This window comes from Spermophilus citellus (assembly GCF_964194105.1).
Source record: "Spermophilus citellus genome assembly, chromosome: 15".
NCBI lineage: Eukaryota > Metazoa > Chordata > Mammalia > Rodentia > Sciuridae > Spermophilus > Spermophilus citellus.
Genome location: NC_138195.1, coordinates 28,381,209 through 28,404,679, shown reverse-complemented (window position 1 = coordinate 28,404,679; position 23,471 = coordinate 28,381,209).

The following is a 23,471-nucleotide window of genomic DNA, read 5'->3' as shown; positions in this document are numbered from 1 at the left end:
AGATGAATGGATAAAGAAAATGTGGTATATATAGACAATGGAATATTACTCAGCATTAAAAGAGAATAAACTCATGGCATTTGCAGGTAAATGGATGGAGCTGGAGAATATAATGCTAAGTGAAATTAGCCAATCCCCCCAAAAATAAATGCCAAATGATTTCTCTGACTTAGGGATTCTGATTCATAATATGAAAAGATACATCTTAATGATATCACATGAAGTAAAACTGCCTATGTGTTATTTATACCTTCTATAATCTATATGTACAGTAATAAATTAATGGATATGTGTATTTATATTTTATTACTTCTTCCCTATTGGTTGAATATATAACATATTATCTTTTATTAGCATATATTATGGTTCTCCACAGAAACAGAAACAATAGGTTCTCCATAAAATGCAAATGCTAATCTAGTATAAAAACACCTCACAATTCCTCAGTACCAATGTCTTTACAAGCTGTCTGGTCATCTCTTAGCCCAAACAAGTTGTTACATAAAATTATTTACTACAATTACTACTGTACCACTCCTAGAACATAAAGAATTAGAAGAAAAAGGTATAGCTTCTCTTTTTATGGAACTCAGAGACTAAATAAGGACAGATATTAAATCAATAGTTACACAAGTGAGTAGTAACAAAATAAGTACTATGAAGAAAACAAACTTCTTCCTATGAGAAAGTAGGAAAAAAGAAAAAAGCCAAGCTTAGAATGATAAATAAGGGTAGACTACTAAAAATTGAATAGAAATTAGTTTTTCTTTTATAGACTTTATTTTTTACAATTTATGTGTCATACAAAATTCAGTGAAAGGTACAGATTTCTCATATACCTTCTGCTAGCATGCATGTACGGCTAGCCCCACTATCAACACCATCAACCACAGTAGTACATTTGCTACAACTGGTGAACCTCCATTTAATTATAATCACCCAAAGGTCACAGTTGACATTATGGTTCACTCTTGGCTCGGGACAAATGTATTCCAAAACTTTGGCTATTATTGCATGTAGCCTTCCACAATTCTATCTCACAAAATAGTTCTATTTCCTCAAAAATACGCTGTGCTCTGCCTATCCAACTTCTTCACACCCTAACTTCTGGCAACCACTGATTTTTTACTGTCCTCAGAGTTTTGTCTTTTGCAGAATGTAAAATATTTAGAATCACACAGTATGAAGTTTTGTCATATTGACTTCTTTCATTTACATTATAAATTTATGGTTCCTTCATGTCTTTTTATGACTTAATATTTATTTTTGCCACTGAGTAGTATTTCATTGTCTGAATGTACCCCAGTTAATTAATTCATTCACCTACTGAACAACAAACATCTTGATTGCTTCCAAGTTTTTCCAATTATGCATAAAGATGCTATAAATATCCATATGCAGATTTTTGTGCAGACAAATGTTTGCAAGTATTTCATTAAAAACCAACAAGTGTAATTGTTGGATTAATTTGACAGAATATTGCCAGTGTCCTGGACTTTGAGTATTTTAATAGGTATGTAGTGGGTATCTCATTATTTTAATTTACATTTCTCTAATGGCATATGCAGAGCATTTTGTAATGTGTGTTTCCACATCCTTACTTTCCATCTGTCTATCTTCTATAGTGAGATCATAATCTTGTGCCATTTCAAATACAGATTCCTAATGTTCTTATTATTGAATTTTAAGCCTCTTGTCTATTTCAGAGGACAGTAAATTTTGAGCTATGCTTTTGCTATGCTTTTCTCCCAATCTGGGGCTACCTTTTTATTCCATTGACATGTTTTTAACTTCAATAAGGTAGATATTATCAATTATTTTAAATTGTAGTTTTTATTACATTTTGCCAAATTTTGACTCATAAATTAAAATCTTCATGTGTTTATAAATATGTGAATGTAGAGATACATCTGTACTTTCCCCCATTATTTTATATAATCTAGAATATTTTATAATCTATATAAAATATAGATTTTTATATAATCTAAATAATGTTAAATATCAATAGTAATAGTAAGATACTCACCTTGTTTTTCATTTTAATGATAAGTCATTATTTTCTATAAAGTTGGTCCTTGTTCTTTCTCTCTATGTCACCAAATTTAAGTAATTTAAGAATTGTTTTATTAAAGATTTTATTACAGGTATATACTTTTCAATCACTTACAAAGCTGTTAATGTTATATTATATTATTCTATTTTAATTCTAATTATGATGAATTTTTTTTTCTCTTTTTTTTTATTGGTTGCTCAAAACATTACAAAGCTCATGACATATCATCTTCCATACATTTGATTCAAGTGGGTTATGAACTCCCATTTTTTACCCCAAATACAAGTTGCAGAATCACATCAGTTTGACATGTCTTCCTCAAACACATACTTCATGACACACCATGATATTTTTCCCGACTCAGACAGTAGCATGGATATTCTGTATTTACTGCTGTGAAAAACAAAAAGAACAAAAGAACCAACAGTAGAAATCAATAATGTCAACAATTTGATCTTGTATTTCAAAAGTCTAACCTATGAAAGACCCAGGACATAAGCAATAGATTTTAAAAAATAGATGAAGAGGCAAGATATTTTATTTCCTGATAAAAAGATTCTCAGAAATAAGGGACATATGGACTTGCAGGGAAACCTTGAACTGATAAATTAAACTTGTTTTGGGGAAAATGGACTTTTCCTAACACACTAGGTAGATCAATATGTGTGTGGGAAGGAATAGGAATCCAAAGGACTTCAGGGCAGTGGAAAGCCCATTGAGGTCTTAGCAGAAGGAATATGTGCCCCATTTTTAAAAACATTTCTTAATACATACCTGGCTCTTTATGATTTCTTGTTCAAAACATCATAAACATAAACAGTAATCAATTATTTAGAAAAAATCTACAAATATGAGAAAGGAAAGTCATTTTTTGAATACACAAATGATGTCTAGAAATTGATGCAGGAAAGAAAAAATAATTCACCTTAAAAAGGACAAAATTTGGGGCTGGGGCTGGGGCTCAGTTGTAGAGTGCTTGCCTAGCATATGTGAGGCCCTGGGTTCAATCTCCAGCACCACATAAAAATAAATAAAAATAAAGGTATTGTGTTCAATTACAACTAATATATATATGTATATATATATATATATATATATATATATATATATATATATATTTAAAAAGACATAATTTAGACAACAGACAGAAATGAAACTGGACAATAAATAAATTTGAAAAAAGTATCATTTCACTACAAGTGATAATAATGTGACTTAATCTTTCTGATATACTTTTCTCTCCACAAAATCAAGGCAAATCAAAATAATTAAAGAAAAAAGTATAATGAGCTCTACTCCTGATGAAATTGGAGACTGGATAACTCAAGGATGTTCCTATTTAAAAACAAAATAAAATAAATCCGGATCAAAAATTGTTTCCAAACAATCTGTTTCCCCTCCTATCATAGTAAGAAAAAGAAAAAAAATGGGAGCACGAGACCATTCAATATAGAAATACAGTATAGGCCTAAAGTATAACAAACTTTAATAACAAAATATTGTTGCAATGGAAATATTGAAAGTCATGCCAACTAAAAATGGAATACTCACATGGAAGTTCTAATGTAAAATCAGGATTCCCACAGATAGCTCATTTGATCCCAGATACCTGGTAAATCCAAATTCCTCTAAAGCCAATTTGAGTACTCTGTGAAAGAAAGCATTCACAAATTGCACTCCTATCTTCCTACAGATTTAAATTAACCAAATACAAAGATTCAACAAAGTTAACTGAAAATTACAAGAAAAAATACCTTGGATATCAGAAGAAAGGTATAAAACCAGAATGACACCCCCAGAGGTTTTAGAAATTGAATTGATCTTCTTTAGAATTTTAATATTTAAGAAGAATAATATATTTATCATGAAGATAAAATACAATAATAGCCAAGCAATAGTAAAAGAATATAAAAAATAATAGGAAGAGGTAAAAAAAAATACATGTTTAAAACATAGGGAAACTTAGGGAAGGGGAAGAGGAGGTACTGAGGGAATAAAATTGATCAAATTATATTGCTCTTTGTGTGCAACTATGAATATGTAACAATGAGACCCAGTATTATGTATACTTATAATGCACTAATAATAATTAAATTATTAAACAAAATATAACAAATCTGATTGTGAAGACTCACTATTAGGTGAAACACCACAAAAGGATAATCATAAACTACAAGCAAGATATCACATGAAGACAGAGATTAAAAATAGAGCACTTCTCCTTCAACTCTAAATTATGGGTATAAAGGAAATTTCTTGTCATTTGCTAATGGAGGAGGGAAATTGAAAAGCTTTATTCACAGACAGATTGGCTGCATATCAGGGTTCATGGACCGTGCTGCTGTACAGCCTCAGGGGTGGTCTTGGAAACTGTTGAAGGAATATCCTCTCACTGAACATTGCTTCAAGCAATTCATGGGCTTATCCATTTAATGTGAAGAGTAGTGACCTGAAATGAAGAGGTCTTGGCTGACGGGTTAGAGTGCTGGAAGGAGAATACATGGGAGATAATGACAAAGATGTTGGGCGGTGCTGGGGAGGTGGGGAGGTGTGAAGAAAAGAAGGGAGGTGAATTTATGTGATAGGCATGAAAAGTAATGATGCTTTTATTTTCCCTGGGTTAATATCAATCAGAGAATATACACGCCAGTATAAGAAATTAAACTATGCCTACAGTTTGCTTGTTTTAAACTTCTACCAAAATTCCTCAAAGAAAATATCATCAAAAGGGTGCTGGACATTTTTTTTTTTAAATGGGGTAGAGAATTATAGAGTTGCCACCTGGCAATCTAATTGGGTATCTCTTCAATCTCTTCAGACCACCTTACCCAAATTTGATGAGAGATGAATTAGTACAACAGGCATCCACTGAGAATATCAAGGTGACAAATGACTCAGGTAATTCAGGCATGAGGGTCTGGCTCACTTAATGAGATAGGCTGCTTAAACACAGGTGATAATCAAGAATGAAGGAAATCCAGACAGGTAGTAAAATGAGATACTGGTATCAGTGAAGCTTTCTCAATTCAATAGATGTCAAAGATATAACTTAAGGCTATGCATATATAATTAATCTCTGGAACTCATTTTAAAGGATTAAGAAAGAAAAAATAAGCCAATAAAATTACAACATTATTTTTTCCAATTCTTATAAGCTTTCTGTATAGAATGTATTCAACAATTTATCAGTCTAGAGGGAGGAAATATCTGAAATGATTCTGCTCTACACTTAAACTTATTTTCAGAGATTCACACTGAAAAGAGAGAAATCTGAAACCTTTAAAATAATTTACAGCAGAGAAGGCCTTCTAACCCCTAGTTGGATTCTTTTATGCTTTATGACTCTTAAATTTTTTTTCTCATAAGTATATATGTTTCTAATACAGCATGAGAATATATCACATAGAGTGCGGAAAGTAGTTTTCACCTTAATCTAAGTAAATGCCTTATTTGATCATTAATTCAAAACTCCCACAGACTTAAAAAAAAGATGTAAATATTGTGGTCAGACTAGAAAAAAAGGAAATGAGAAAACTCCACGAAGAGTGGGGTTATTGTCAAAAGGTATAGACATTGATAAGAAGAGTAATCAGAAGCCAACGGAGACATGAAAATTAAGATAGGACCTTATGTTAGTACAGCAATGGAAGGACTTAACAAGTTAGAGAATTGTTTTGGGACTTATTAAAGAAAACCTAATGTTAACTTGGAATAGTGAGATTAAGACTTCAGGCCCAAGGTTAGGAATAATTACAGGTTTAAATTAAGCTACTGATTTAAGTTACTTGGTCCAGAATCTATAGCCATCAGACAAATAAGTGGTATTTGGCATCTTGTCATGGGGTAAAAGGAAAGAGCTCAGAGATCTATAAAATCTGGGAAAGGATTTTTCATCAGATATGAGGAGTCTGTCTCTGATTACCACATGCTTAAAAAGTACTAGATTAAGTGATTGAATGTTTTATTTTTTTCTCAATTTATTTTTTATTCTAATTAGTTATACATGATAGCATAGTAATGCATTTTAATTCATTGTACACACATGGAACACAATTTTTCATTAATCTGGTTGTTCATGATGTAGAATGGTACCACACATGCAGTCACACATGTAGCAAGGGTAAAAATGTTCATCTCATTCCACCATTGTTCAAGCCCCGTACCCTACTCTCTTCCCTCCCTCCCCTTTGCCCAATCAAAGTTCCTCCATTCTCTCCATGCCCCACCCCCCATTATGGATCAGCATCCACTTATCAGAGAAAACAATTGGCCTTTGGTTTTTTTGGAATAGGCTTAATTTGCTTAGCATGATATTCTTTAATTTCATTCATTTACATACAAATGCCATAATTTTATTCTCTTTTGATGCTGAGTAGTATTTCATTGTGTATAGATGCCACATTTTCTTTATCCATTCATCTACTGAAGGGCATCTAGGCTGGTTCCACAGTTTAGTTATTGTGAATTGAGCTGCTGTGAACATTGGTAGGGCTGTGTCACTAGAGTATGCTGATTAAGTCTTCTGGGTATAGACGGAGGAGTATAGCTGTGTCAAATCATTGTTCCAATCCAAGTTCTCTAAGAAATCTTCATACTGCTTTCCATGATGGTTGCACCAATTCACAGTCCCACCATCACTGTATAAGAGTGCCATTTTCCCCAACATCCTTTTCAAAATTATTGTTTCTTGTATTTTTGATAACTGCCATTCTGACTGGAGTTAGATGAAATCATAGAGTAGTTTTGAGTTGCATTTCTCTAATTACTAGAAAAGTTAAACATTTTTTATGTATTTATTGATTGATTGTATACCTTCTTCTGAGAAGTGTGTGTTCAGTTTTTTAGCCCATTTATTGATTGGGTTATTTACTTTTTGGTATTAAGTTTTTGGGGTTCTTTATATATCTTGGAGATTAGTACTCTATCTGATGTGAATGTAAAGATGTTCTCCCATCCTGTGGGCACTCTCTTTATGTTATTGATTGTTTCCTTTGCTGAGAAGAAGCTTTCTAGTTTTAATGCATCCCAATTATTAATTATTAATTTTATTTCTTGTGCTGTAGGACACTGGAAAAGGAAGTCGGGACCTAACCCAACATGATGAAGATTTAGGCCTACTTTTTTTCTGTTAAGTATAGGGTCTCTGGTCTAATTCCTAAGGCCCTAAATCCACTTTGAATTGAGCTTTGTGCATGGTGAGAGATAGTGGCTTAATTTCACTTTGCTGCATATAGATTTCCAGTTTTTCCAGTACCAACTGTTGAGAAGACTATCTTTTCACCTATTTATGTTTTTGATGCCTTTGTCTAGTATGAGATAATAGTATTTATATGGGTTTGTCTCTGTGTCCTCTCTTCTGTTTCTTTGGTCTACATGTCTGTTTTGGTACCAATACCATGCCATTTTTGTTACTATAGCTCTGTAGTATAATTTAAATTCTGGTATTGTGATGCCTCCTGCTTCACTCTTCTTGCTAAGAATTGCTTTGACTATTCTGAGTCTCTTATTTTTCCAAATAAATTTCATGATTCTTTTTTTTTCTATTTCTATAAGGGGTGCTGTTGGGATTTTAATTGAAATTGCATTAAATCTGTATAATGCATTTGATGTATGGCCATTTTGACAAAATTAATTCTTCCTATCCAAAAACATGGGAGATCTTTGCATCTGCTAAGGTTTTCTTCCATTTCTTTCTTTAGTGTTCTGTAGTTTTGAATGTATAAGTCTTTCACATCTTTTGTTAGATTGATTTATTTTATTTTATTTTTTGAGGCTATTGTGAATTGGGTAGTTTTCCTAATTTCTCTTTTTAAGATTCATCACTGATATATAAAAACACATTTGATTTATGGGTGTTGATTTTATATTCTGCTACATTTCTGAATTCATTTATTAATTTTAAAAGTTTTCTGGTAGAATTTTTTGGATCCTCTAAGTATATAATCATGTCCTTGGCAAATAGTGATAGTTGAGATCTTCTTTTCCTATTCATATTTCTTTTATTTCTTTTGTCTTTCTACTTTCTTTTCCTATTCATATTTCTTTAATTTCTTTTGTCTTTCTACTTTCTCTGGCTAGAGTTTCAAAGACTATGTTGAATAGGAGTGGTGAGAGAGAGTATCCCTATCCTGTTTCAGTTCTTAAAGGAAATGCCACTAGTATTTCTCCATTTAGAATAATGTTGGCCTTGTGCTTAGCATATTTTACATATGCTATTTAATGGTATTAAATGGTATGTTCCTACCATCCCTTGTTTTTCTAGTGTTCTGAATATGAAAGTGTGTTGTATTTATCAACTACTTTTTCTGCATCTCTGAGATGATCATATGATTTTTAAGTCTATTAACATAATGAATTATGTTTATTGATTTCCATATGTTGAAAGAACCTTGCATACCTGAAATGAACCCCACTTGATTGTGGTCCACTATCTTTTTAGTATGTTTTTATATGTAATTTGCCAGAATTTTATTGAGAATTTTTGACTCTATACTCATCATGAATATTGAAATGAAGTTTTCTTTCCTTAATGTGTCTTTGTCTGGCTTAGGTTTCAAGGTGACACTAGCCTCATAGGATGAGTTTAGAAGGGCTTCCTCATCTTTTATTTCATGGAATAATTTGAGGAGTATTGGTATTAATTCCCTTTGCCAGGTCTTGTAGAACTCAGATGAGAATTCATCTGGCTCTGGGCTTTTGTTTGTTGGTGGGTTTTTGATGGCATCTTTTATTTATTTTTTTATTTTTGCTTGAAATAGATCTGTGTAAATTTTGTATGTCCTCCTTATTCCATTTTAGAAGCTCCCATTTCTCTAGAAATTTATTTTTGTCTTTGATATTTTCTATCTTATTTGAGTATACATTTTCAAAAAATATGTCTAGTTGTTTTCTATATTTTAGTGGTATCTGTCTTGATATTTTATTTTTCATCACAAATTTTAGTAATTTGAGTTTTCTCTCTCCTTTTTCTCATTAGGGTGGCTAAGGTTTTACAATTTTATTTATTTATTCAAAGAACCAGAATTTTTCAATATTTTTTTTTTAATTTCATTGATTTCAGCCCTGATTTTAATTATTTCCCGTCTTCTAATACGTTGGATGTTGATTTGTTCTTCTTTCCCTAGGGCTTTGAGATGTAATGTAAGATCATTTATTTCTTGACCTGCATTCTTTTATGTGGCCCATGTGAGTGGTATGTTTTTTCCTGTGCTTTCCCTTTCAGTCTGTGCATGTGTTTTGCAATACATTGAGTCTCTTGAAGGCAGTATATTGTTTGATCTTTTTAATCCAATTTGCCAGTCTACATCATTGAGTTGATGAGTTTATATGAGTTATAATGAAATATAGTTTGTATTCCCAGTCATTTTGTTTTCTTTCTTTTTTTTTTTACTTGTCTTGGCTTCTCCTTTGATTGGTTTTTCATTTAGTGTAGTTCCTCCCTTTGCTGATTTTTTTTCTTTTTTTTATTGGTTGTTCACAACATTACAAAGCTCTTGACATATCATATTTCATACATTAGATTGAAGTGGGTTATGAACCCCCAATTTTACCCCAAATGCAGATTGCAGAATCACATCGGTTACACATCCACAATTTTACATAATGCCCTATTAGTAATTGTTGTATTCTGCTACCTTTCCTATCCCCTACTATCCCCCCTCCCCTCCCCTCCCATCGTCTCTCTCTACCCCATCTACTATAATTCATTTCTCTCCTTGTGATTTTTATTATTGTTTTTCATTCTTCCTCATGGACTATTTTGCCAAGAATGTTCTGTAGAGCAGGGTTTCTCTGTGAAAATTCTTTTATCTTTTGATAATCATGCAGGTTTTTATTTCATCATCAAATTTGAAGCTTAATTTTGCTGGATATAAGATTCTTGGTTGACATCCGTTTTCTTTCAGATCTTGGTATATGTTGTTCAAGGATCTCCTAGGTTTGAGAGTCTAGATTGAGAAATCTGCTGAGATATGAATTGGTTTCCCCTATATGTAATCTGAATCTTTTCTCTTACAGCTTTCAAAATTCTATCCTCTTTCTGTATGCTAGGCATTTTTATTATAATGTGCTTTGGTGTAGATCTGTTGTAATTTTGTACATTTGGTGTCCTGTAAGTCTCTGTATTAAATTTTCTAATTCATTCTTTATGTTTGGGAAATTTTCTGATATTATTTTATTGAAGAGGTTGTACATTCTTTGGTATCTCTGTACCTTCCTCTATCCTGATAAATTTGATCTTTTGATGTTATCCCATAATTCCTGGAGATTCTTTCCATGGTTTCTTACCATCTTCATTGTGCAGCCAACTTCATTCTCAAGATTGTATATTTTGTCTTCATTGTCTGAGGTTCTGTCTTCCAAGTGATCTAGTCTATTGGTGATGCTTTGTATTGAGTTTTTTTATTTGGTTTATTGTTTTCTTCATTTACAGATTTCTGTTGTTGTTTTTTTTTTTTTCAGAATCTTGCTGATCTGTTTCTTGAAGTTATCTTTTGCTACCTATATTTGCTCTCTTACCTCTTTGTTGGAGTGATCAATTGTCGCCTGTATTTGCTCTCTTATGTCATTTTTGATTTGCAGATTATTTTAATTCTGTACATTCTGAACTCCCTTCTCTGACATTTCATCTACTGTGCTATCAATGGATTTTATTGTTGTATTATCTTGGTTTGGGGGGACACTTTCTTTCCTTGTCTTTTCATGCTTTCCATGTGTCTTTCTTTTTAGCAGTGCAGATCTTATGCATTATAGTTTCTCTTCTATAATCATATAGTGTCCTTGCAGGTTACTGATGTCTCACCTTTAATGGGGAGATCAATATTAACAGCATCCAATGCAAACAATATACAGACTTAAACCAAATAGTTATCATGTAGGTGATTACATTTTTTTCACAATAAATAGGAATGATGTGTTCAATTAGTATCTGCAATATAAACAGTAGACTTGCAAAAGGGTCTACAGATTCTAATGGTGGAAAAGGAGAGAAATGGGGGTATAGGGTGTGATATTTATGATGTAGGAGGTAAGAATATAGACGTATTATATCAAAGGCAGAATGAAAAGATAAATCAAAAGAAGTTGGCTGTTAATAGGAGAACAGTGAGAAAGAGTCAACCCAGTGCAAGGCTCTCTCGTGCCTCTGCAACAATATGGTAGATATTAGCACACCAAGCAGGGATACCTTTGCTGTAACCAAGTTTGCAGGGACATTAGAAATGATCTTCCAGTTTCTGGCTGTTTTCCCTAGATGAAAGTGGCCATGTCAATAGTTGGTGGCAGGGTAGCCTCAAACCTATAAGTACCTTGGCATTGGGCTTCCAGCCACCAGTCAGTGTCATAACATAGGAGCTGCCACAACTAAAGAAGGTGGTGGAAGCAGTGGAGGGTAACCTGAGATGGTGTTGAAGGTGTCCCAAGATGACAGTAATCACTTCTGAGATGGGGCTGAATGGGCATGCCGAATGATGGCTTTGGGCAGCTCGTTTGCAGATGCAGCACTGTTGTGTGCAGGCATGGTCCTCAGTGTGGTGGGCTGTGCCTGGGCCTTCCTGGGTTCTTAAAGCATCAGCAAGACAGTCCTGAGCTTGTCTGGGTTCCACACAGATCAGCAGGACTCTCCTGGGCCTGTCTGTGCTCCACTCATATGGGGACTCTCCTGGACCTACCTGAGCTCCACGTGGAGTGGTGGGGCTATCCTGGGCCTGCTTGTTCTCTGCAGGGTCAGTAAGAATGTCTTGGGCCTGCCTAGGATCCATGGGGTTCAGTGAGACTCTGAATATTTTCTTTCATTCCTAATATTAGATATATCAGTCCTATGTGAAAAGTCAAGATAAACAACATAGAAAGGATTCAGACTTGAGCTATATTGTGCAGTGAAACTCACTAATGATAAATTACCTGCATCATAAAGAAGCAAAGTGATATCTCAGGCTCATTCATAACCTGTAAATATAAAAGAGAGCCAATGAGCCATTCCAGCTGATCCTTTATGCTGCTCAATAAACAAGTTTATTGTAATAAATTTATGTTTTCAATAACAGAAAATGGACAATGCTGCCTTAGGTCTCAGTCTCATAATTTTAAAAATACAAATAATTAAGTAGCAGTCCTAACAGGTGTTAGTGAAATTTCAGTATTCAGTTACATTTTTTTCAAGAGGTTGACCCAGATTTATGTATGCCTAAAGTGGTTTAACAAGTCTGTGCTCACCAGAATTATGGGAGTCTTGGTGGCACTGTATTTATTTTAAGGCACCATTTCTCTTGTGGTAGTTTGAATAGTGGTTCTCTTTATGACCCATTTGACTACTTGGATGAGGCACTAAAGTCAATGAGGCTCCCCCAAACCATTCCCCGGTGACTACTCCTAAAGGTAGAAAATCTTGCACAATTATTTCTAAGCATAACACATTTGAAAGCAAAAATCTTTCTAATTTGTGTATAAAATATTGCACCATTTTCAGCATAAGTTTTTTTATATTCTCTGTCACTCTCCTGTCTTTCAAATGTGCTCACTTTTTTGATGTGACTTAGAAGTCTTCATAACTTACTGCATTACACCACATAATTGTGGCCACTGCCTAATCATTCCACTGTGCTTTTATGGTTGAAGAGTTGGTTTACTATCTTTCATTGCATAATCATCTCGTGATATCATTCTGTTCATCAGGCTGTTTAAAAGGTAAACAGAGCAGCAATGTATTCACCAGTGCCATATGGATGCTCCATGGTCTTCTCATGCACCGAGAGTCATCAACCCAGAATTCTCAGCATATGTGCAATTGTCAATATATTTCCAAAAGAGGACTCCTGTTGTTGGTTTAGAGTGCTGTTGTACAATTGGTAAACACGTTATATGAGTGGTTTTCAGAGGAAGACATCAGATAATGAAAACACAGACAGTGGTAAAGAATCTTCAGACAAAGAAAATTAATTTTTCTAAGTCTAAACTTCACAACACCATAGTAGATTTTCTGAAATGTACTATTTTGACTATAACGTACAAATCAAAAACAACTGAAGTGTTGACTTTTTCTTCAATCTGAAAAAATGTTGGTTAGGCTGTCACGAAGAAATTATGTATGTCAAATTGAACTATTTAATTTTAATTTATATTCACAGGTATTCTGTGCATACTAATCTTGCACCAAAGACAGTTTAATTATAAATTATTTGTAAGTAATAGTGTCACAATTTTTAAAAAACCTCACACAACATTTGCACCCCATTTTTTTGAAAAAAAATGTTTTGACATAAAACCCACAAAAATTATGTCATTAAATGTAGTAATCTCTTGCAACCTAAGATGATAAGAAAGTGTCTTAATCACTTACTACTATTTCACCTTTTGCTTTTATATAGAGAGAATATTAGAAATACTATTTTAGCAGATAATATGAAATATATATTTCTCAATCTAGATAAAATTTGCTTCATATGCAAAGTCAATTATTCAAGATACATTTTCTGAGATATCACAGTGAATTTTAGTTAATGAATATCTCCCTATCATTTTTCAGTTCCATTTTAAGTATATTAGTTTCTGATTCATTGATATTTGAGTATATTTACCTCACTCAAAAATAAAAACTTCACTTCTTTTTGCACTTTTTTTTTAGGACATCTTTTTGGTCTGTATCTTAAATGTCACCTACAGGCTAAAACTTGGTCTCTAATTGATGGCGCTGTCTGGAAGTGGCAGAAACATTAGCAGGTGGAACCTAGATGGAGAAAGTAGGTCACTGGGGGCACCTAACCCTTTCTTGCGCGCGCGCGCGCTCTCTCTCTCTCTCTCTCTCTCTCTCTCTCTCTCTCTCTCTCTCTCCTCTCTTCTCTCTATATCTGCCAAGAGATGAGCAGTTTGCTGCTCTGTACCGTTCTACCATGATTTATCCTGTTTTACTGCAGGCCCAGAAAAAATGGGGCCATCTGACTGTGGACTAAAACCTCTGAAACTGTGAGCCAAAATAAATCAGGCTTGTAAGTTGATTTTCTCAGGTATTTTGTCACAAGAAAGAAAATCTGACTAACACAGGACCTATATGTTTATGCTGATCTTTTGATTTGATCATAATATGTGATCTTACTCCTAATTTCATGACCACATGCTGGAATTTATCCTCTCCTCAACTTTCCCAGAGCAGAGCTGGTTTAGGTAGAGCCTATCCAGGGCTTTGTCATTCATCACTTACCCACTTTGCTCAAACTGTGCCAAGACCAATTATGAAACCTGTTCTCCAGCCAACCACCCTGGTACAGAAATAAACTCTTAACTGAATTGCTATGTTACAGCTTTAAGAACTGTGAAGAAGACTTATTGCAACAGTAAAAGTGTGTTTAATACAGGCTACATTTTGTCTCAGAGTATTAAAGACAGCTACTAGAAGAAAAAAATTTAAGTAAGAGGGAAATAAAGCATGAAAATTTGCTTTAAGAATAAAAGCAATATTATCCCAGTACGGGTTTCATTTAAATACTTTTCTTCATGCTGTAATACTATTTTTTTTCCCAGCAAAGTGTTAGGATGCTCATTGGTTAACATATAACCTCATTAATACATTTTTTTAAGTCCTCCAGTATACATTCTGGCTATCTCCCAGGTTTTTTATATTCTTTTGGAATTCTGTGTTGTGGTTTTCATTGTTGTTGTTGCTGCTGTTTTTTTTTTTTTCTTGTTGTTGTTGTTTGTTTGTTTGGTTGGTTTTTTTGTTTGTTTTTTTGTTCTTTTGTTTTTTTTGGTGGTGATGCTGCAGATTGAACCCAGGGCCTTGTACATGCAAGGCAAGCATTCTACCAACTGAACTATATCCTCAGCCCTGAAATTCTGTATTCTTGATGTGCAACCTACACTTGTGAAAGTTCATGTTAATGTCTTTGTTTTATGGAAGAAAGAGCACAAATTCTTTGTAGTTCCTCTACAAACCATGTCAGGACTTTTACAAGTTCTACCTTTTTTCTATCCATTCCTAAAATCTTGAAAAATCCTATTTACCTAATTTACATGTAAACTTGACACTTTTTTTATTTTTGATGATTTTATTTTTTTATTTATGATGAGTTTAAAAACTCATCATAAATGTTACCTCCTCTAAAAAAATTTTTTTAAATCTCATTAACTATTTTATCCCTTCAGAAAATGGAACGTGGACCTTCCTATCATAACACTTGCCATCTTTTAACACATTATGTTACTTGCCTCTCCCCAACTAAATTACAAACTCTTGAGTTCAAGTATGCCTCATTGTTCCACTCCAGTGCCTGGCAGGGAGCTTATTTCCACAATTTCAGAATGAATATACATAATATAAATTCATAAAGTAATTATTACACAACAAACATTAAAACAATCAGTACTCACACAAAATTTTCTTTCTAATTTATCTATAAAGCTAGAAAGAACTTCAAATAATAGTTCTACAGTTTCAATTTTACACTTAAAAGAAAATGCTAGCTAGGTCAAATGCTGGTCATTCCAAGTTTTCTGATAAATCTCCATACGACTTTCCAGATTGTTTGCAACAAATTTCAGTCCCACCAGCAATGTACGAGTGTGCCTTTCCCCCCACATCCTCATTAACAATTATTGTTGCTTGTATTCATAATAAATGCCATTCTGACTTGCATGAGATGAAATTTTAGAGTAGTTTTGATTTGGATTTCTCTAATTATTAGATATGTTGAACATTTTTTCATATATTTGTTGATTGATTGTATATCATCTTCTGAGAAGTGTCTGTCCTTGGCAAATTTATTGATTGGGTTATTTGGTTTTTTGGTGTTAAGTTTTTTGTGTTCTTTATATATCCTAGAGATTAGTGCTGTATCTGATGTACATATGGAAAAATTTGCTCCAAATCTGTAGGCTCTCTCTTCACCTCACTGATTGTTTCTTTTGCTGAGAAGAAGCTTTCAGTTTGAATCCATCCATTTTTATTGATTTTTAAAAAATTTTACTTATTGTGCTATAGGAGTCTTGTTAATGAAGTTGGGGCCTAATCCGACATGATGAAGATTTGAGCCTTCTTCTTTTTTCTATTAGGTGTAGGGTCTCTGGTCTAATTCTTAAGTCCTTGATCCACTTTGAGTTGAGGTTTTTACTTAAAAACAGCATACTACAGTGATGCAACCACATCAATGTTTATAGCAGCACAAATCACCATATCTAAATTGTGGAACCAACCTAGATACCCTTCAATAGATGAATGGATAAAGAAACTGTGGTGTATATACATAATGGATGGAGTTGGAGAATATGATGCTACGTCAAGTTAGCAAATCCCAAAAAACCAAAAGCTGAATGTTTTCTCTGATATGTGTGTGCTGATCCTTAGTGGGCATGGGGGAGAGCATAGGAGGAATGGAGGAACTTTGGATAGGGCAAAGGGGAGGGAAAGGAAAAGAGAGGGCCAGGGAATAGGAAAGATGGTGGAATGAGATTGTCATTGTTACCCTTAATACATGTATGAAGACAAAAATGGTGTGACTCTACTTTGTGTATAACCATAGAAATGAAAAATTGTGCTCTATATGTGTACTATGAATTAAAATGCATTCTGCTGTCATGTGTAACAAATTAGAATAAATAAATAAATTCAAACTTAAAATAATCAGCTTAAAAAAAAAGAAAAGAAAATGAGAACACAAATTTTGCACAAAGTTAAACCTAGAAATTAATGGTAACTAAAACCAGAAATCATTAACTTCTATGTCTCATTTGTGTGCTGTATAATGTCCTCTACAGTAGATTTTGTTCATGTGATCACTAAAATACTATATCCATGATAATTATTTTTATTATCAGTTTTAGAAGTAATAATTCTAATACTTAAATATAAAAATTATCTGTTTTTTAAAAATTTTTTGAGAGCTCATTAAGTGGAAATAACCAATCTAATACATTAAAAATAAGTGAAAATGTCCAAATCATGATTTTAAAATTCAGGAAACTCATTTAGGATTAAATTTATCCTGAGTAGAATAAAAATTCAGCCTTATAATTTATATTTAAGATGTATCTAGCCATCAGAATAAGGTCTGGTAAATATAACTTGAATCTAATTTCTTATAAATAAGTAGCTCATGATACCTTTAGGTCAATCTCAAAAATAAAGGACAATCCTTTAATGAGCAAAATGCCTATAACTTATGCCAATAAATGAAACAACATAGCTACAACAAAATAATTTATAGGCAGATGTTTCTAAAATCCATTTCATAATATCAGATAGAAGAGGGAAATCTTTCTCAAGGCAAAAATTAGTTTAATACTATTTGCTATGCTAAATAAAAATGCAAATAGGAAGATTTGAGTTGTTTTAAAATGTTTGAATAATTATTTTCATTACATAAAAATTTGTTAAAGTTGATGGAACTCCATCAGTTTTTATTTTGCAGAGCACTTGTATTTTAAAAAATATTTCTTCATCAATTTACACAATGATTTTTAAGAAGCTAAGTCCTCTGAGATAAGTGGCAATTTGCACTGTTTCTGTCTCTCCACATTAAAATACAGATGTACCCTGAAACTCTGTTTTGAAAGTTGTAGGATTATATGAATTTGTCTAGATTGCAATACTCTATGTTAAATATTTACCAAAATCTTAAACTTCATCAAGTTTACCATACACAGACAAACCTCAATTCTCCTAAAAAAATGTGGGTTCCTTTAATTCCCTTATGAAGGGACCTCTCTGGCTGGTTCTTCCAGCTACAGCAGTGGCTGTAGCACTGGAGATTTTTTCCTTATTTTATTATACCCAACCTTTTGAGTCCCCAATCTACTTTGAGTTTCCAGTATTGAAATTCAGTAAAGTCCTCCTGCCCCCTACCCCCTGCCATTTTATTTTTCATTCACCCACCTTGCTGAGAAGCTGCCTGTTTGCTTTCTTGGTTTCGTACCATGGAGCAGCCAAGAAAGTGACCTGCTTTATTCCACTGTCTTGAAACCATCAAGTTTGAGTCTTTATACGAGAACTGCTCCTTTTGTAGGAGATGAATTTATAGGAGATCAGTCTGGAGAGATTGTTTCTACTCTCATTCCTCTTCCATGATCCCAATTCTACTCTCAGACTGTAAATGTTAAATGTATATTCCCTGCATTTAAGGAGACCAATACTAAAAGTGATGAGTGTCTCCTAGTGTCAGTGTGCACACCATGGTCTAGTGAAGCAAAGCAGAAGAGAGCTGTTTGTAAGAAGAGTTCAAGAGGCATACATTGCCCAGTCTGAAAAATGACATGTAGACGGTCATTGTTCCCTTGCTGTGAGGATAGAGAAAATCTGCAAAAGAGAGAATGCTAACTAGGAGACATTGAGATGGTTTAGGGAATTCTTCTTACAGGTTCAGTTCATTGCCAGACACATAAACCATGGAAACCATCACCTCTGGATCAAAGATCCATTGTGTGTGGTAGGAAAAGAATAACCATCTGAACTCACACAAAAGGAGGCAGTGTTGCAGTGACAGAACTGTAATTAATACTCTGACCTTTTACATAATGTCTGTATCCCTCCAATAGGTGATCTGTATGTGAGGGCATCTGCAGATGGTCAACAATGCTTCTATTTGGGAATCTCAGTCAAGAGATAATTCTGGGGTGGTTCATTCCATCCGAATGACTGTACAATCATCCTAATTTCACAGAGAGTGAACAAAGTTTGGGGATCATCCTCATATTTATCTTCCAGATAAAATCTTTCTCTTTTATCAGTCCTTTAATTTATGTACAAGGTGGTCAATCTGATTGAACAGATTCATAGGTAATCATGGGAGTATCCAAAATTCTGTTCACTGGGTGGAATGAGGAGTGAGAGAGGTAGAGAAGAGGAGGAGGAAAAAGAGAAGCAGAGAAAAAAAAGGGGAAGAATATGGAGAAGGAGAAGGGGAACAGAGTGGAAAGGGAGAAGGGTAGGAAGAGGGAAGGAGAGAAAACCTGTGGCCTTTATTTGCACTTCAAAACAACCCTCTTTTGTCTAACACAGATCTGGATATCACTGATTTCAGAGTCCTAGGTGTTTTGGAGATTATGTAATTAACCCCTACAGCTTTACCAGTTACCATTATAGTATTCAACTTTCTTAGGTTTCTTAAGCTAGTCTACCCCTGTATCTTCTTTGGATTTCCAAAATGTTACTGCTCTTTTCTAGTTTCCAGATCCCTATGTCTTTAAAAATATATACCACATAAAAATTCCTTTACTCTCAATTTAGTGAGGTATCAGGAGAAAAACAAGGTGAAAGCATCTCTCTGTTTTACCACCTTTATCCAGAAATCTTACTATAAAATACACAGTAACAAGCCCCGTAATATTTGTAAAGAAATTGGGTTCTAAATCCTTGACAATATATCAATGTGATTCAGAAAAATGCCAAAGCCACAATTTTGCATTGCCTAAAAGTACTCCCAAAGAAAATAAGGAAATGTAACCTCTTCTAAAATGTATATGTAAATCTTCCACAGAAACTCTTTTTAAATATATACTAACATGAATGCTTACATAGAAGGACTAGTTCTCTTCCTTACCTAGGTCTCTGCCTACCAGATGAGTAAGCATGTTAGAGGGGGAAATCTTGAGGTACAGGAAGAATGCCAAATCCTGCACCATTCAGTACTGCTCTCTTGAAGACAAAATTATGAGACACCAGCTGCTGGTTCCAATTTTATTTCGCAGAAAATAAAAGAGCAGACATTCATAACCCTGTAGTATAAAGCACTACAGAATGAAGAAAAGGGGCTGATGGTGCATCATTTACATGAGGTTTGAATATTTTCCTTCAATGCAAACGGAACTTTTGAATTATGGTTGTCCTGTGTTTAAGTTAATATATTTTGTATCAAATATTTTCTTTCATTGAAAAAAAGTTAGTTTCAATTGCAAAGTAGGAAGTCTCAAAATGAAAAACTTATAATTTATGTGGATATACCTAATATTAGTTTATGAAAATAAAATAGCGATATAAGGATTCTAGATGTGATTGTAAGAACTCACAAAGGACATTTCCCCAAGATTCCTATAGTGTTTTGTAAAGTGTCAACTGGGCAAAGCTGAAACCACAGTCCCAGAGAATCTTTTTTCCCTTATGTTCTGAGTTATTCTGACCAAAAGTGATATTTCTGAGATTTAGGAAAAAGTAAAGTAGCAGAAAACTTTACTTTTTGAAGGTCATGATGGAGACAACTATAAATTTGAACCTGTCCTCATTGTCCCTTGCTTCATGTCTAACCCTTCTTCCTGTCTTCCCCCATGACAAAGATAATCCCAAGTCCCCTGACAAACACAGACAATAGGCTTCTGTTGACTTCTTCAGGGGTTCTCCTTCCAACCATACTATCACCTCCTAGAATTCTTGCTTCATACTACTATTACACAGGGACTAGCTTTCAACATGGGAATTTGGGTGGGGATAAAAACATTTAGTTCATTGCAACTGATCATACTCTGCTTCCCAGAAGGATCCCTAACAGATAGTTTAAAAAAAAGATCAAAACTCTTTACTCTAATTAGTAGGTTAAGCCACACATGAATATGTCATTTGTAAATATTACAGAATAAAGATTCTGGTAAAGTTTGCAATTTATAATAATTTTAGGGCCCAAGAAAAATTTCAGAATAGCAACCATACTATTTTAACTTTACCCTTTTTATAATTATCAATTTCCACATACTTTATTTTGACCTGTCCTTTATTCTAATTCGATATCTCTGATATTTCACTACTAAAATATTGTTTTAGTATTGTTACTAATTTCTGGAATTTCTCCACAAATTTATACAGCCCAGTACACACTTGAAAGAAATTGTTCCATATGATATATGCAGTTCATATTACCAACTCGAGATAATTTATGATAAATATTATGTCAATTTACCAACTCTATAACTCAGAAATAAATTACATGGGTACAGCAAGGTACTCTGTTGCTAAAGACACATTTGGAGATCTTTGTTAGTCACTTTACCACACTATCATTAGATGCACTGTTTCCTTACTGTTATTGGTGATGAATATGACAATTTTATGGTTTTGCTTATATTTTTTGGCTTTCTTGATCATTATACTTAAAGAACTATTCCTTTTTTATCTTCTATCATGTTATTTAATTATTCTTATAAATGTCTATATGTTTAAAAGAAATCATGCTTCCTAAGATTCATAAAACTGAACTTACATTCAAATGGAAGTTAATGTAAGAAAAAGAAAAACTCCTGAAAAATTCTACTTCTTTTTAAGCTACAAAATTTGAGCCATAGAATTTATATGGAGGAATTTACTTAAAGCATTTAAATTAAATATTATAGATTTTTATAAAATGGTATCTGTAAAATAATAGAAAGCCATTAATTTATGTTATCAAACCAAGCCAGATCAATGCTTTATGTCTTACCTGCAATGTAAAAGTTGAGAGGAAAGGGAGAGAAAGCCCACCAAGTCATAAAGACTGTCTTAAATTTTTGAATTTTTACAGAAAAAAATATTTAATCAATGTTAAAAATATTACTAATTTTCATTCTAATTTTGTTTTTACTGTTTCCTCGTAGAGTTATAAAATATATATATATTGTGTATGCATGCTTATACTTTCAGACAGCTGACAGGCTTCAGAGGGCTTATTCACAATCCTACCTCTTGGTATCATGGCCTTTGTGTAATTCCTCTCTTGGAAGGTAGATAAAAGCCTAGGACTTTCTTCTAAATAGTAGAATTGGACAAAGGTGATAGGACGTCTCTCTAGAGTTGTATTATGTTATATAATCCCATCTTTCCAGCACTTCCTATTGGCCTTGAAGAAGCAGGTTCCATGTTGTGAGCTGCCCCTGAGATAAAGTCAAATACTGGAAACAACCATACAAATGTCAACACCATCAGCCCCATAACTGCAAGGAAAACATTTTGCCATCAACCCATGTTAGACAGGAAGCAGCTCCTTCTGTCACCCTTTGGATGAGAATGCTTCTAGTCAGCACCACAATTGCAGGAGGTAGGTGAGAGTCAGACCACAAAACAGAGACTTGGCTAAGCTGTGGCTGGGCTTCTAGCCCACAGAAACTTGAAATGATAAATACATTGGTTTAAACCTTCAGGCTTACGCTATGTTTGTCTGGCATAGTAACAGACTTAAACACATTTCTAAATTTTTCATTGAGTTCATAATGACAATTTCTACTCCAATCTTGTAGGACATGATGTAATGTGGGGCGTGTTGCATCAGAAAGTGATAAGAGCCACAGCCAAGTAATATGATGCATGGCATTTTTGGTTTAAAGGTGACGCCAGCTAGCCATTGAGATGACATGATTATGTTAAGATTTACATTCATATGGATTTTGGACTCCTGCTGTTCACCATGGCCTGCTGCGGGACTCCTGGAGAGTTCCCATTGGTTGGGGAAGTGCAGTAGGAGGGAATTCCGGGGGAGGAACTTGGGGAGAACTCCAGGAGAACACCGCGTGGGTGAATCGGCAATCTGGCAATCTTCCCGGGCGCGGACGGAGCATTGGCAGCAGTTTCAAAACATAAAGTTTGTTCCTGCTTGAGTGGCTCATGATTTTGTGCCCAACCAGACTGCGGCAAGGAAGAGGAAACTTAACTTGCTGGCTGCTACCCGCTTCCCAGTCCTGGGGCCACATGTGGCTAAGAGAGCACCTAGGGATTAGCCAGAAGGCTAAGGGTTGTGATGAAGAATCTGACCACTTCTAGGATAGGCTCAGAATCCTTCTGCCCTCGCAGACACCTTGGACAGCTTGTGTCTCCCATTACTGCCTGTAGGATGGATGTAGATGTTAATTCTCCCCATCCTGCTGACCTTTACCCTGATTGGTTCCTGTACATTATATTAGCTGTGTGTGTTTTCTTTTTCTTTTTTTTTTTTTTTTTTTTTTTTTTTTGAGATTCTGCTTTGACTGTCCTTCCTGGCACATCTGATTGTCCTCCTGCGAGGGAGGGCTGGGTGCTGGCGGCCAGTCGACCTTTACCTTTCTTGGTTCTTCCTGGTCAGGGAGTGCTTCACCAATCTCTCCTGCAGGTCAGGAGAGAATGGGGACTAAAAACCCCAACACATTCTCATAAGACAGAGATGATACTAACCTTTTTCCCTTTTTTTGTGTAATTATTTCTCTTACACAGAGACTACCCTTGCATGGCTCTTGATCTTCATGCCTATAGTATGTTTCCCTAATAATGAAGAAATCTACTACAGGTAAATTTACATCTGCACAGACATTTTAGTCCTAAAACAAGCATCTTAGTTAGTATCATATATTATCATTGCTTAATTCCTATTTAATTAGTTGAATGATTTTGTCAGAATGCCAATAGCTTTCTTTGGCCTTAAGTTACTGATAAAAAGTTTTACTTTAATTCTATTAATATCCTGTATGATATTGATTTCCTAATTTTTTAAAATTTTGATTTGTTATA